General features: G+C 33.0%; 3 pseudogenes; all 3 read right to left on the reverse strand.

The window, feature by feature from the left end:
- Positions 1-2,895: 2,895 nt before the first annotated feature.
- Positions 2,896-4,678, reverse strand: LOC121391881 (annotated as a pseudogene).
- A 143-nt stretch (positions 4,679-4,821) lies between these two features.
- Positions 4,822-5,857, reverse strand: LOC121391882 (annotated as a pseudogene).
- Positions 5,858-6,134: 277 nt separating this feature from the next.
- LOC121391883 lies at positions 6,135-11,836 on the reverse strand (annotated as a pseudogene).
- Positions 11,837-14,919: the final 3,083 nt, after the last annotated feature.

The following is a 14,919-nucleotide window of genomic DNA, read 5'->3' on the forward strand; positions in this document are numbered from 1 at the left end:
AAATAACAAACATTATAGTTGGTAACATATAACCTTCCTTACAAAGGAGGAAGGAACATGCAATAAAATGGTATCCAAAAACAAAAACAATGGAAAATTATGGTCAAATAACATGACAAGGTCATGAGTTTTTTCAAGTGATCAGAGATGAGTGGGTCAATATATCTTACAGTGAGGTTATCACGAAGAAGTTGAAGCGTAAGAGCACTTATCCTTGTATGTGTCTTCGTTAGAGCTGTCCAGATGAGAAATGGCATCATCAAAAGCCTATACAAAATTTAGACATTCCATCAATATCAATAGAATCAAACATTGAAAACTTCATTATAATCTAAAAAAAAAAGATACTATCTATTTTTACGCTTAAAAATATCAAGATGTTATTAGTTTTTAATTCTATTCTCTTATCAAACAAAGCATAACCTGTGTACTCATGTAATTGGGCAAAGAAAAAAAAGAACTCTTCCTTTCACTGATACAACCTAGTACAAAGCTGGACAAAGTAATATATAATATAGAATTAGAAAGGAAATTTCTTCCGTCACACAATGAAATAAATGTATTTATTTTTGCACCCTGTTTAGCCAGATCACAAGCTGAAGTGGGTCTTCCATGATTTCATAGTGAAACACAGAATAATTGAGTGCAGACCAAGTCGAATAGGATCTATAGGATCCAATTTACTTACAGCAAATGTCCTTTGCACTGCTATATGCCTCATTGGCTTCTTTGACTTATCTAGACAAGAGAGAGATCATAAAATCAGGTAATGTTATAATATAAGTTTATGATTCATTGCTGAGCGTCACCACAGCAACAGTACAGCAAAATTTTACCTTAATTTTAAAATTTAGATGTGGTTCATTCATATTTAGAAATGCACTAATTGCTTTCTAAGAACTTTAAAACAACAGGTATGCAAGAACAAGTGTTTAGTTGGTTCCACAGAAAATACGTTACTCAACATTAATTTTAGTGATAGCAATGAAAGAAACAAGAGGAGACACTTTAAAACAATTAAAAGAGCATAAAATGCACACAAGGTGTCTAGTAAGAGTAAGAAAGTGAATGAGATCAAGACTCTAAATTAAAAGCTAAGTATACAGAACTATTATATTCTGTACAACCCTAAGATATAAACTCACATTTATCATTAAATCTAACCTTTTACTGCGCAAGGCAAACCCTTATCAATCAAGACAGTATGTTATATATATATGTATATGTGTCTTGTTAGGAATTTATTATCAGTAGTATCCTTTAATAGCTCTTAATTAGACACAAGTGTGGATTCCAATTACACACCCACATGGACTTTAGGACACTACTATATATTTGGGCCAAAACAGCTAAAGTAATTGTGCTTTAAACTGGAATCTGAATAAAATAGGAGCTTTGAGGCAAAAAGGCCGATGAACCACACCCTATAACCACACCCATTGAATTAAATAACAAGTCCACTTGCTTAAGACCAATACAAGAATTATATGTAAATAAGAACAATATTTTTTTCATAATAATTTTATACAAAATTAAAAAATTCCTATGCCTAATATAAGTAACCAGTATGTCTTGACTTGAATATTATATTGGACAAACCTGTCTTCTCATCTTGTGATCTCTCCCGAGAGTTACTTCAGTAATGTAACGATAATAATCCCTTTCATCTTAAGAAAAATACTTCAGCTTCAGGAGAATTGCTATAAGCATCATTTTTGAGAATTTTCTGATCTAATAATGTCTAATATAAAATAAATAAGAGCATATATAGCCTCAATTATATCATATAATATACCTCACTATAATTTCCATACAATGTTGTTGTAATTCTGATCGAATTGTAGTTTGTATTCATTAAAAAGTGTTTTGTTGTCAGGACCTGCCTTTGCTTTCTATGCTCAATATAACTCTCCAGGCTGCTTCGACGACTAACCGACTACATTCTTAAAAGCCTACAGAAAGTAGATTCTATTATCTGGTTTTAATTCACTATCAGCACAATTTAACACACAGTTTCATTGACCTAAAAGATGTTTAAAAGGAGTGCTATCAAAATATTAATAATATAACACTTCAGAAAATGAAAAAAAAGGTGAGATAAATCTCACAATTTATATTAGTAAGATGTTATTAAAATGTTACTATACCCTAACATAGCTTATTTGTATTAGGACAATCAAAATAGAATAGATCAATAGTATGCATTGGGTCAAAGTTACGAATACCAGGCACAGTGGTAGTCTCTGTAATATTATAGTCTATTAAAGGAAAATTCAGTTGATTCTTTTTCTCTCTCGATTCATTACTACAATTTATTAAACATAATCGCTCTCAATTTGTAGTCGAATCACAAGTACAAGATAAATAAAATTATTACAGGGTCGCTAACAAAATGATTCCGTTATGTTTTCGTACATCGCATTCAACCTACTTCTTTCATGTCATCAAATCGCTCTGCCTGTTCAGCTAACTTGGCCATTTCAATACAACTGTCAAAATCATAAGTTTCAAAATTCAGTGGATCCATTTTGAATTATATCGTTCTCTCCTTACTAAACACAAAACCTAAAAAGACCAGCCCTTGAGGATAAGTACGTGGAATACTAAATAATGTAATAATTAACACCACAACTCCTACGCAATAAAAATTAATATTAATGACGTCACAACTCATTGTTGAACAATTAAAATTGGTGTATGTCAAAAAGAAAAAAAACTTCAAGATATGTCTGTTAAACTCTACTAGACTGATATGGACCTAAGTATGGCTTGAGAAACACAAAAAGAAAACACGGCATTTTTCTATTGATCTTCATCCTGGGTATCATCAGCTTGATCAGTGGTCCAAAGCTATCAAGAATAGGTCATAAACAATATAAAGATATATCAACATACTGTCCCAAGGTATCTAGCCAGTAATTGTAGAATCAATGTACTATCTTTGTAGTTACTTTCCATTCAAAGTGTCCAGTTGACTGATAGCCTCATCAAAAGTCTATGGCAAAGCATATCAAAACGAATATCAAAATTATAAGACTTAACTGTTTTTAGCAAGTTTACATGCTTCTTCAGGTTTGTTGCAATTTCAAAGTAAAACACAAGAAAAATTACAAGAGCCAATCCTAATCGTATGGGATTTGTTGGCGGCAGGTTGTTTGAGCTAAAATTAAAAAAAGAATTCAAAATATTGTTTATAGTATGTTTTATATGTAAATAAACAAATAAACAAATGCAAAGATAAATTTTACACAAGTTATTTTACAAACAGAAACAACATCAATGGCCAATGCTTAACATCAAAGTGCATGTATAGAGTTAAATCAAACGTATTAGAGGCACTTTCAAAATTGACATGCTGCAGTTAGGGGAGAGCGGTTGTACATATGGACAAAATCAAACATGCTATCAAGAAAAACCTTACCTTTCTCATGAGCTTCTTTGTAAGAATCAGAAGAGTGATCAGTGGTTTCTATACATGAAGGAGTGAATATTTGACATACAGAAACATATTACTCCTAGAGCTGACAATACTAATGAAAGGTGACTTGTAAACAAATTAGTTAACACTAGGCTTGTTATCTCTACTGTGTTCCTCCCTATGCAAAGTTAGTTAGATAATTCCCTTCTTTATAACAACTAGTCTACCAAAAAAAATCCTATTTTATCAAGTTAATTAAAGCTAGTGTATAAATCAAGTATATTTTTGTTTTATTTTTTTGTAAATCACAACTACAAAATTTGGATAGTGAGGAAGAAACTACTTTTAGAAATGAATACAAGTCCAATAACATCAAGGTTAGAAGTGTATTGTAGTAACAGACTAACACTAGTCAATATGTCCATAATAAAAACTACAAGGATTTGTCTACAAGTATTTTATATCATGAATTTTTTAATGATACTTCTTTAAATTGTAGTGATACAAAATAATTGCTGATCAATACAACGTAATACACTCCTGCCTAATACTTACTTTGTCTTTCTTCTTCAGAAGCAATTTCAGCTAAATATCGATAATAATCTCCTTTCATTTTTTAAATAAAAAACAGCCCGCCTCCGTTTTCGTGTCCTCATCTCCCTCTACATTATCAGCAGATGGAATTAAGTATTCATCAAGAAGTTTCTAAGCGAAGAAAGGGAGAGATAAACTAACTTTATAATATGACACCTTACTAAAACTTCTTCACAGATTTCTTGCAACTCTTTCTCAATAGATTTTCGATAGTCTCCACATTGTTCTTTCTTCTTGCCAGAATCTTTTTGCTCAAGACTTGAAATAACTCTCCAGGCAGATCGACGTGCCCCAACTAAGTTCTTGTATGCTACGGATAAGAGATTTCTTTCTTCATTACTTAAGCCCGCTTTTTTCTCAGTATATTCCTTCATTAGCTAAATTAATTATGAAAATAAAATTTACTCTTACACAACTTTTATTTATATCACCTTTTCATATCATCATATCTTTCTGCTTGTTCTGCCAGTTTGGCTTTTCTCTACATTCATACTAACGTCCGCCCATAGGGGTGATTAACGAAGATTGTTTTTTCACCTGGCTAAAAAATGAAATACGATTCAAAACGAGGTCTGTTTAATTTTTACAATTTGACGTCAACCTGTTGTCATGACAATCACCATAGCGACTAACCGCAATAATCCTGGGAGTTAATAGTGGATACATTTAGAATTATACATAACGATGCTATTATTAACATAATGAAGTATAATTAATGAACAAAGAAAAGAAATTAGAAATTCTAGTTAAATCACACCAACAGCATTTTAAATTATTATTTGTTAAAGAGGTCCACCACAATAAGATTCTCATGGATTCTCATTGTCATCATCTGGCTCACCCGGGCCAACATCTGATGTCCACAGCTATAAAAAAATCAGAAAATAATCACGAAAATCATCATCACTGTTACCGTCAAATTATCTCGGAGAAGTTGCATAATTAGAGTGCTATCCTTATAAGAACTGTCTTGCAGAGAATCTAATTCAGCAATAGCATCATCAAATGCCTAAACCACAACACTTGATCTCGTTAACAAAATAATAACAAAGAACACACCTTTTTAGCTAATTCACATGCTTTGTCAGGTACATTATTAATCTCATAATAGAAAACAGAGTAATTCAGGGCAAGACCAAGACGAATTGGATGAGTAGGTGCCAACTTTTGTGCCACTTCCATGGCCTTTTCATAGCGTCCGATGACTTTGTCACAACCTCTTTAGAAAAAAGAAAATCATGACATCTCTTAAAATTATTATCTTGCCTTTTTATCATCATCAGTCTTGACTTCCGCTAAGTAACGATAATAGTCTCCTTTCATTTTAAGATAAAAGACTCCAGCTTCAGAATCTTCTGTATCAGCATCAATTAGGTTTTATCCAAGAGATCCTATAAGGTTTGAATTATCAAAATGAATAAATACACAAGCCTTACAATTACAGTATTCTAGTAATAGTTCTGAGCAAGGATGAAAATGAACCTTACCAAAACGTCATTGCATATTTTGTCTAATTCTTCTTCTATCTTTACTCTGTAATCTCTAGCAATTTGTGCTTTCCACTCCTTGTCACTGGACTTTTGTTCAATACTAGAGATCACCCTCCATGAAGAACGTCGAGCACCCACGACATTCTTGTAGGGCCACCGATAACAAGTTTCTTTCCTCGGCAGTTAGTTTACCATTTCCCTTTCCGACTACCTCCTTCATTAACTACAAACAGAGGCAATATTAAAAATTGTCAATATCTTGAATTAATAATGGGCTTACTTCAGACATGTCATCATAACGTTCAGCTTGTTCTGCTAGCTTTGCCTTACTGACGAGAGTTTCTTTTTCCGACATTTTTGTTTCTCTTTTATAGATTAGAAATCAGCCCAAAAATAGAAAGACAAGAAAGTAATGTTATAGTCAGGTTGGCGGCGTGGTCGACTTTTTGAATGATCTCTCCGAAGACGTCATCGTTACCATGGATTCTCATTTTATTACAATATTAACGACAACGGTTTCCATAGCAATACTATAGTAACCATCTTGTACGTCATCTAAACATCACGTGTAATCATTATGAATAGTAATTAATAGCAACAGTGGTTATTAACTTGTAATCTTTAAAACAACTTTAACACAGTCTGCATAAATGGTCTCTTATATCTAATAAACTCTGATAGTTGGCGGAAACACTTGGACATTCCTCTTCATCGAGAGTATGATCAATAACAGGTCGATATTCTAATTTTACCTATAAAAAAATAATGAAGTGGATAGACATAATAATCCAATTACCTGTTTATTGTCAGGCATTGAAGACAATGTATGTTTACGCCAGTGCTCAGAAAATGCCAATTTCTTTTGGCCTTCAGTAGGTTTACTATAATCATATTCATCAACTCGATGCTAAATGACAATTAAGCTAAAGTCATTGGAAATATAAAGCTTACTAACTTCAAAATCTTCTCTATGGTGTGCTCCTCGAGACTCTGTTCTAGCTTCAGCTGAGTAGATAGTTTGCAAAGCATTAAGCATCAAGTTTTGTAGCTCAAGTGTCTCTATTAGGTCACTGTTCCAGATCAACCCTTTGTCAAAAACCTTGGACAAAATCATAATAGATTTAATGACAGGAGCATAATTTTTTAAAACTAAAAAACTAACTTTCACATTTGACATTTCATCAGCTACAGTATTCAATTTTTCAATGCCTTCTTGAAGGAGCTCTTTAGTTCTAAACACTGCAGCATGATTTTGCATCAACTAAAAAAACAACAGAAAAGATGCTATGAAGTAAAAAAAGTCAAATACCTTCTGCATATTGAGTCTAAGTTCAGCAGTTGATACAGAACCCTCTGAGAACAACAGATTATCAATATTTGCCACAGATGCTTCACCTGCATCCTAGAGTGTCACACAATACACAATATATGTAGCATACAAACATACTTCTTTCATTTCTGGTGGGGACTCGCCAGGTAGATGTAATTCTCCTATAGTCAGAGCACAAGCTCGTCCAAACACCACCAAATCAAGCAGTGAATTGGCTCCTAATCTGTTAGTCCGTGGACAGAGGCACAGGCAGCTTCTCCTGCTGAATAGGAGTCCAGGTACAATGTAGTCGCCTCCTTTGAAGGGGTCATATTGGATCACCTGTTCAGAGAAAACATGTCATTAGTGAGTTATTTTGGAGTATAGTCTGTTTGACTTTTACTAATATTGAAAGTATTTGAACTTAAAAATAATCTAATGGGAAATAAAACAAATTTATCTACAATCAAATAATTGAAAGAAGCTCAAAATTTTTTTAGCAATACAATTCTCTACTTTTGAAGGATTAAAAGATGTCCTTTGACCTTAAGCTGTTGCCACTAGTGGATGTACCTAGAATCCACAGGAAGTTTTTTCCTAGTATTTCTATGTATGTACTAAGGTCTTGATTATGTAGTTGCTCCCACACAAACAGTTATGATAGCATTGGAGTAATGTACTACTACATTCCAAAGCTCCTAATAAGGACATGTATTTTATGATTGGGTCACATGATATTGCTTAGCAACAGTAGTGATGTCATTGACAAAGTATAGCTTTTATACTAGTGGGTCACATGTTGTTGCTAAGCAACCATGGTGATGTGTACAACTATAATCATGCTCATAATTATACCTGTCCTTTATAATTAGTAGGGACTCCACCCATATTGTAATGCACAGTTGGTAATACTGGTATAGGATCACGAGTTACATCAACACAGCAAATATTTGAGCAGTCTCAGAGATTCCTGGTAAGCGAGTTGCTAAGACCTGTTAAACCACTATAGGAATTAAACAAGTGATAACAGGTTAAGGTTACCTCAGGTGGAAGATGAGATAACTGTAAATGAACGTGGTCTTCTCGGGACCACACCCCCTAAAGTAGAAATGACAAATTTGACACTGACCTTTCTTATAATTAGAACATATATGGCACAAAACAACAACTCATTACAAGATATTACAAGTAGTTGGTCTATGTGAACTAAAAGGCAATGTATACCATATGTTGTCATGATAACATCAAACAAAACACATTCTAATCAAAAAAACAACTCTCACTTCTTTTCTCTCTTGTACTATCAAGTACTAACAACTTCTCACCTTCCTCTCTGATCTCAATAGTCATTGATCGTGAGACAACATCTCGAGAAGCTAAGTCTTTAGCAGTAGGTGCATATCGCTCCATAAATCTCTCTCCAGCACTATTAAGAAGATATCCTCCCTCACCTCGACTACCTTCAGTAATCAGACACCCAGCTCCATAAATACCTGCAAAACAATTAACATAATTTATATATATATATAATTATTATAATACGCAATAGACATAAATAATACATTTCTTCATAGGACAATCTTAAGAATTTTGTGTGATCTTTTAAAACAGTTTTGGTTGATATATCATACGTTCCTGTACACTTTCATTATGTCGAATAAACAAACTTTATCAATATAAATAAATCTACATATACTTACATATATAAAGTTATCTGGTGCATGGAAATAAGCCAAGTTTATAGTAAAACTTTATTATTATGGACCCAACATTACTATACTCATTGGCCTACATTACTCATAGTGAACCCTATAAACCAGAATGGTCAAGAGTACCTGTTGGATGAAATTGGACAAATTCCATGTCTTCGTTAACTAATCCTGCTCTGTGATCATAGCTGTACCATCTCCAGTACATGTATGAGCTGAGGTACATGAAAAATAGGCACGGCCATATCCTCTAGAAAAAAGAAAGTGATACATAGACATGCATTGAGAAAACTAAGAATTGTATTAATGATGTTAATGTTACTGAATCCTACATTACGTTGTGTGTGTGTGTGTGTGTGTGTAGATATGTAGCCTCAGAAATATAATAGAGAGGCTATCTTTTCAATAGTTAAAGAAGTTAAATTATTACTAACATATTTAAAAAGTTATTATATATTCTGTTTCATGTTCATAATGAACACTGAACTTGTGTTATAACTCTGGCTAGAAGTGAGGTAAAGAGAAATGGTTTGTACCGTTCAAAACACCTTACAAGTCCACGAATTTTATCAAAAACTAGAATGTTAACTATTTAGGAAAGTTGGAAACTAGATTAAGTTATTATCTAGTTAATTACAATCAATTTTTTACCCAGTTGCTAAAATAGTATTAATTGCTTTAAAACGGTGCAAGGATCCATCTTCCATGTTCATAGCAATGACACCTCGACAAACACCATCATCCATAATAAGATCCAGAGCAAAATATTCAATGAAATATTGTGTATTGTATCGTAAAGACTAAAGAGATAAAAAATGAAGATTGTCCAGTCATTTTTTTCTTTAACTTAATCCATCCATCCCAACATCCATATGTCCATCTATCATACATCCATCTATCCATCCATCATCCATCCATCCATCAATCTGAGACTACCTGTCCATAAAAGAGTGTGCAGCAAAGAATGACCTGTTCTATCAGCCACACAACAACATCGATGAGCCTGACCTCCTTTACCATAGTTCAAACTTTGACCGCCAAAAGCTCGCTGATAAATACGTCCATTTTCCAAGCGACTAAACGGCATCCCATAATTTTCCAACTACACAAAGAGACAAGATGTAGACCATAATATATTATACTAGTGGTAATGTATGATTGGCTTACAGCTGAACACATGGGGTGTGACTTTAAAGCACTACACACTAATGTACATGCATACTGGTATACTGTTGTGTTGTTTATGACAATACCTCAATAACAGATTCTGTAGCTTGTTCTGTCATATAATGTATAGCATCTTGATCTCCTAACCAATCACTGCCTTTAACAGTATCATACATATGCATTTCAGTTATCTTCTTCCATATGGCCTAGAGCAGCATTGATACCTCCCTGGAGTGAGTGAGTGAGTGAGTGAGAGAGAGAGAGAGAGAGAGAGAGAGAGAGACAGAGAGAGAGACAGAGAGAGACAGACAGACAGACAGACAGACAGACAGACAGACAGACAGGACAGACAGACAGACAGAGACAGAGAGATAGAGTCAGAGAGACAGAGACAGAGACACAGAGACACAGAGAGAGAAACAGAGATAGAGACAGAGAGAGACTCAAATTATAACACTTGTAATCATTACATAGGTTACCTGTGCTGCTACGGTGTGTGATCGTGTGGGAAATAATTTAGTGATACAGGCAGTTTTAAATCCTTGTGATGCCAGACCAAAAGCAGCCCGTAGTCCAGCTCCTCCAGCTCCAACCACAAACTGCATCATATGTGTGATCAACAACAGTGTATTGACCTTTGAACTATATAGCAAAACAAATGACTAGTTATATAACTCCATATAATCAGCATCATAATCTGTATAATGTCACTGTTTAGAGGTAAAAATCTGACAGTGTCTAGAGTGCTGGTAATGGTGTCATAGTTTGATGTGAAATTAATACATTTAGGTTCCAAAGTTTAAAGATTAGGGTCTGGTGTATAGATTTAAATTCCCATTAAAGTACAGTGTTCAAATACTGATACTCTAAACACTGCATAGAAATTAAGGGCATTAGTAAAACAAAGATCTGTGAAATATAAAACTGTTTGCTTTTGTCTATTATACATAGTTAGTGACTTAACTATCATCCATTATATAATTTTAGTATATATGGTTATATAATGTTTCATAACCTACCTTAGACTTAGTGGAATCACTATATCTAACAGAACTTCTATGAAAAGCTCGTCTCAGACAACTTTTAGTGACCTAAATTATAATGGAGCATATTCATATATAATAAATACATTGACTACTGACCAAACTATGATATTTAATAAAAGACTTCTTGCAGCCATGTTTCACACTTAATTACCACCACGCCTATTAATAATTATTAACAATAATTAATTTTAATGGTGAAGATAGCAAAGGAGAACTAATTCGCCCATTAAATGCTTAAGCATAATTTTCTGCGAGATTTCAGAATCTAAACTAAGATTTTGAAGATTTCAAAGGCTTTAATGTTGTTTATGTAAAAATAATAATGATATGCTAGATTAAAAGTGTACTTTATTCGCAGCTCTTTCTAAAAGGCAGACTGTGTCTTACAAAGCAGCACTCAAAACAGTTCTGGTGACTTACCCAATACTGATATAAGTGGTCGTAAGAAGTTCATGTTTGGTTATATAGATAGTTATATAGCTATAATGCACTATATCATTTCCTTCACTTATACATAATAACATTTTATGAACAGCCAAATACGAAATTCTAACTTCATAAAAATTTTCAAGTCACTTGATGACTTGATCCATGCAATTCTCAACTTTTTAGTTCACAGTCTTGTTATTAAAAAGTGGCCCAGTTGCAAGATGACAGGTAACAAAATTATTTTTTTTTTTATGAAGTTAGTTATAAAGGTTCTTGTTAAGGAAATAATTGTTTTGTGCTCAGAGATCTTGTTAAATCTGTTAAAATATTAAAGAAATTCATGTACATCTACTAGTAAAACATATAATTATAAAAAATTAATGCAACATTTAAGAACAGTAATATTAACAAGGACCTATAACTCCTAACTTCGTGTGGTTTGATGACTTGACACAAATTTCAATCTTTTTTTAAAAAGTATGGACTATATATAGTCTGTAGTTTGAATTTAGAAATGATCAAAGAAAAAGAATCCCTTAGTAGAAAAGTTATTTTTTGTAAAACTTGCTGATATTGGATGGAAATTAAACAATGGTTATTAGTTAAAAGTAATAAGTATATAATAAAATGAATAAAGCAGTCGTATATACCTCTTTATACAATCCAACTTTCATATTTGGAACAGAAACTTTGAAATCTTAAAAACCTAAAGTTTAAGGTTAAGGTCAATTACATTGCAACACCATAAATGAAGTTATGTTCAAATAAATATTGTTTTGATAATTAATAATAATGCCTTTTCTCCTACAAGAAATGGAAAATTTAATATAATGAATCTCTTGACTTATTTTAGAGGCTACGAGCATAATCAATTACTTAGCAATCACTAAAGGTAAGTTCATTAAAGGTTTTCAAGTGATCTCACTACATATCATCTTAGGCTAATTTTAAACACACTAAAATCAAGGGAAAAATCAAGAATTGGCCAAACCATTTAAAAAGTATTTATGGAGTTATAGAGTGCTTGTTAAGTGGTATTACCATTATTGCTATCAAAATTCAAATGTTGCGTCAATTTTTTAAAAATTATAATAATTACTTTGTTCTATTAGTAGATACACACAAGTACATAAAAATTAAAGACATAGGGATGGTGGTATAAATATCTGAAACAAGACCACTATAATTATAGGAATGATGATATTAAAAAATTACATGGTGTTGCCTTTCCTACTGTATTTTCCTACAGTTTCCTACTGTTTTTGTGAAAAAATGACTGTTTTTTATAAAGAAATATTACTAATAAATTATTTCTAAATTAATACATATTTATAATATTATATGCAAGTCAATATAACTTAATGATTAAACTAACCAGCCAAATACTCTATAATACACACATAGTAGTAACAGATCCTGCCTTTTCTTTTAGATTACTAAAAGTTCTTTGAGTCAAATGAAAATAGTTAATTAATAATAATTAGATTGTAGGGTGTGGCTGAAATGGTGACCACCACATGGCTCTGCACAAGTTGATTTACTTCAATTTCTTAGGACGTGCTGAGCTCTCCAGATACATTTTTGCTTATGCTGGTATTAACTATGAAGACATCAGAGTACCTGTAGAAGAATGGGCTGCAATGAAGGACAGTTAGTACTATTACAGTCTCACGTAGCCAGAACATCTGGCCACGCAAGACTAGTACTATCAAATAGTAGAATAGGTATATATACTAATATATGTTGTGTTTAGCTACACCATTTGGTGTTTTACCAATACTGGAATTTGAGGGCAATCAGGTAACAGGTAGTATGAACATTGCACGATATTTGGCAGAGAAATACGGTAAGAACGGGAGAGAATATATTGTTGCTAGCTTAATGATAATTTTGTTCATGAGTTCAGGACTGGCTGGAGACAATGATCTTACTAATGCTAAACTATTTGGTTTTATTGATGCCATACAAGATGCTTTTCGCATTTTTGCATTACCATTTATGGAGAAAGATGAAGTGAAAAAGGTATCATTACTATTATGATATTAATGTGATAAGTTTAATGTCAATTAGGCAGAAGTTAGAAAAGAAACTGCTGAACACAAACTTCCATTTCTGTTGTCCAAATTTGAAGGATGTGTTTCTCTGATGGATATGTACTTGGGGCCAAAGTAAACAATACACTGATATTAATTTAACTCAATTTACTGATAATTAGGAACAAATTACATTTATCAAGTAGTACATAAATGATATATTTTTATTTCTTTATAGTTGACATATGCTGACTTTGCATTGCAGTTGTTCTTTGAACAAATCAAGCAGTATTATTCAGAGCTAGAGGGAGACTACCCACGTCTTAAACAACACCATCAAAAACGTTAGTAATTTACCTGCTATTGCTGATTGGATCAAGAGACGGCCACAATGTCGATATTCCTACTATTTTTGAAGTAATGATATCGAAATTTTAAAATGATGAATACAATCATGTGCATGAATATGTTATTTTTTCATTTAATCATTCTTGAGTTTTATATAGCTTAATTATCCTTTAAATCATGTAACCTAATTAATTGGCAATTACAATATTACACTCCAACATACATAGTCCATTAGTAGTGTTCAAATTGTCAATGAGCTGTGAAGACTGATATCCAACCATATAGGTAGTTGTGGTAAGTATGATATCTATGGTCTCACTTAGCCAGTCCCTCCTCACAGCTAACCACTTGGGCTATGAACATTTCCATCACAAATCCATGTTTGTTATGGTGAACAAATGCAATGCTACACCACTTTTTGCAACAGAATGCATAGAAAACAAAGAATCTTCACTAGCTTCCTGGGCTCTTCATTTTTCAAGAAGAATATCAATTGCTTTGAAGAATACCAAACATGTAATCAATTGCAAAAAGAGTAGAGGACTCCAATAAGAAAACTTCTTCAAAGATTGAGTCATGCAGTTTTGTCATTGGCCATCTGAGATCAATAAAGTGTACAAAAGTGGTCCTCGCCATTTAACTGAAGGACTACTGCAACAAGACACTCAGATGTTTAGGAAAATTGATATCTGTATGAACTTAATAATGGAGCATGGATGGACAGGACGCAAAAAACAAGGTAAGTCTTATACAAGTATGTATACTGTGATTCCTTCTTTTATTTGCTGTTTATTCCACTGTATAGTACACTTATTTGCATTGAAATAGTGGTAGAAATGAATCTCTATAGAAAATTGAGAGAATAACCTGCAACATATAAAGGTACTCCTGTTAGATCATCACTACATAACAATCATTTATCATAGTAGGTTCTTGAACATCTTCACAAGATAAGAAACTATAATTCCATGGTGGCCATCACTGCTAAATTGGGCCATAATTCTGTCTATCATCTCAGCGAGACTTGTAATCAAGTATCATCAATGAAAAAAGCAAGCACTTCTATTAAGCGAGTGCCGTTCTTCATGAATATCCTCCTTTCCTATTACATCAAACTAGACAACCGATTATGTTGACTGAAGTACTGTCACTGTGGTGATGAAACACGCCACCACTTAGTACTAAACCTGCATGACACCGTCCTATGCATCCCATATCTTGGATGTCCTAGAATTGATCCAGCTAGGGGTTCAGCAAAATGTTCTTTGGCATATGGACCATTTCAGAAAATTGGTCCTAGGTGGACAATGTTGTCAAGTCTGCTCCATAAATTATGGATAATAATGAATATTACCATAAATCTATGCTATGTTAAC

The sequence above is a fragment of the Gigantopelta aegis genome, unplaced genomic scaffold, assembly GCF_016097555.1.
Source record: "Gigantopelta aegis isolate Gae_Host unplaced genomic scaffold, Gae_host_genome ctg3054_pilon_pilon:::debris, whole genome shotgun sequence".
In the NCBI taxonomy this organism is placed as follows: Eukaryota; Metazoa; Mollusca; class Gastropoda; order Neomphalida; family Peltospiridae; genus Gigantopelta; species Gigantopelta aegis.